This window comes from Myotis davidii, unplaced genomic scaffold (assembly GCF_000327345.1).
Source record: "Myotis davidii unplaced genomic scaffold, ASM32734v1 scaffold880, whole genome shotgun sequence".
NCBI classification, from domain to species: domain Eukaryota; kingdom Metazoa; phylum Chordata; class Mammalia; order Chiroptera; family Vespertilionidae; genus Myotis; species Myotis davidii.
The window spans coordinates 642,277-644,538 of NW_006292566.1; the positions used below are offsets into that span (position 1 = coordinate 642,277).

The following is a 2,262-nucleotide window of genomic DNA, read 5'->3' on the forward strand; positions in this document are numbered from 1 at the left end:
TGGGGGCGGCCCCAGCCCAGCCAGGCGCCACCCCACGCTGAGCTCCCCTGGCCGCGGACACTGAGGCCGGCTCTGTGACCGCAGAGGGAGGCCCCAGCAGCACCCCCTCCCCGCTGACTGGACGTCTCACAAAGCGGCTCTGGACCACACTTTGCAAACAGAAGAAGTGATGTTTTCAGGCCAGAGTTACCACGGCAACCCTCAGCCGCCTCTGGAGGCGCAGATGGCAGCCAGCTCAGAGGGGAGGACTTGGGCACCCCCCGCCCCGCCCCCACTCTCCACCTCCTCCTCGGGGTGACAGGCCCCATAGAGCAGGGACAGGATGCTGGCGGCCTGGGACCCCCACATGCATCAGGCCTGAGGCTGGTCAGCTAGTTCCTCAGGGTCTGTTTTTTTCAAATTTATTTTTACTGATTTCAGAGAGGGAGATAGAAACATCAAGGATGAGAGAGAATCACGGGTCAGCTGCCTCCTGCACGCCCTCCACTGGGGATCAAGTTCAGAACCCAGGCCTGTGCCCAGACCGGAAACCGACCGTGACCTCCTGGTTCAGAGGTTAACGCTCCACAGCCGAGCCCCGCTCTGGACACGTGCCCGCGGGTCAGTGGGGTCGGCGCCTGGAGGTTCCCAAGCGCTGGGATGGGAGGCCGGGCTCAGCACGGACGCTGGAGGCAGGGGCGGCCAGGGCCGGCCGCGGGGCCAGGCCTTCCCACTGGAGCCTGGCAGCTGCGGGAGCACAGCCCCTCGGAGGGCACCCAGGCTGGTCAGGTGCTCAGTGGGCGCCGGCCTGGCCGGGCCTGGTCTGGCCGCCTCACCAAGGGCAGACCCATTGCCGCCCGGGAGCCCCGGTGCTCACCAGGCTCTGAGGGGGGCCTCCTTCCTGCCCCATCCGAGCGTCCGGCGGCTTCCTTTCTCCCACCGCCCATCTCCGCGGCTCCCACGTGCTCAGGACTGTGGGCAGTGCCTCCCTCAGAGGGGCCTGGCGTCCCCTGGGTGGCTCGGGGTCTGCGGTGGCCACAGGCCAGAGCAAATGCACATGAGGGCGCCCCCTAAAAATGCAGGCACCCAGGTACACCCCAGCTTCAGATGCACAGTGGGCACGCCCGGGCACTCAGCATGGCCGCGGATTTAGGGGGCCCGCATTGCAGGGGCGGGTGGGGACCCGCATTGTGGTCCCTGATGGCTGCTGGGGCCCAGAGACCCAGGCCTTCCTGGGGCACCTCAACACCCCCCGGCAAAGCAGGCGGCCGACGGCTGCGGCGGCCCTCGGAGCCCTGAGTGGTGGAGGGGGGCCCGGCCTCTGGGAGCTCCGTGTGTTGCGGGTCACACACGGTGTGTTGTGGTTCGCACCTGCCCTGCGGCCTGGGCCACAGATAACGCCTGCCCTGTCCCTTCCCCAGCTGGCCGGAGGCGTGATCCTGGGCGTGGCCCTGTGGCTGCGCCATGACCCGCAGACCACCAACCTGCTCTACCTGGAGCTGGGCGACAGGCCTGCACCCAACACCTTCTACGTCGGTGAGTTCTCCTGGGCCGCCTGCTGCGGGCGGGGCCTGCACAGTGGCTCAGTAGGTATCTGGTCATGAGCTCATCGAGGCCAGGCAGGCAGTCAGGGAGGGCTCCCAGGAGGAGGGGGGCCCCAGGAGGAGGGGGGGCTGAGTGGGCTTCCTCTGTGCGGTTGGGGAGGAGGAACCAGAAAGGGTTCTCTGAGCAGGAGGGAGAGACGGAGCCAGAGAGCCCAAGGGGTGAGGTCAGCCTGGGGCCTGAGGGCCTGGGTATCCCCCACCCATGTGGTCCAGGGAAAGCAGAACTGAGGGGGTGTGGCTTGTTGGGCCCCCGATCGCCAGAGCTGGGGAGCAGGGGCTGAGTGGGGCGGGGGAGCTGTGTCCTGGTGGGTATTTTGGGAGGCTCCCTGGGAAGGGGGGCCGGATGCCCGGGCAGCCAGCGCCTGAGACTGAGGGGTGGAGACTCAGGCCCAGGAGGGGGGGTGGGGGCCGCTGCCTCCCGCCACCCACAGCCACACCTTGCTGCCTTACTCGGCTGCCCATTGGCCTGTCGGCCTCCCAGAGGCACCAGCTGTCCCGGGGAATGGGGGGAAGGGGAGGCCTCTGTGGGTCCCAGCCAGCGGGTGGGAGGCGGGCCTGGCCCTGCTGGGATCTGGGTGTTGGCAGAGATGTTTCCTTCAAAGAAGGTGGGTGTGACCTTCGAGGGCAGCGCAGGCGGCCGCCCTGGCCTGGTGCCAGGCTCGTCGGGAGCCCCACAGGC

At 68.3% G+C, this 2,262-nt stretch overlaps 1 protein-coding gene across 1 annotated transcript in view; it reads left to right on the forward strand.

The window, feature by feature from the left end:
- Window positions 1-1,400: 1,400 nt before the first annotated feature.
- Window positions 1,401-2,262, forward strand: part of CD81 (CD81 molecule) — a 6,013-nt gene continuing 5,151 nt past the window's right edge. Inside the window, exon 1 of the mRNA XM_015565465.1 lies at window positions 1,401-1,515. The gene's annotated coding sequence lies outside the window, so the exon portion shown is untranslated. The remainder of the gene's footprint in view (window positions 1,516-2,262) is intronic.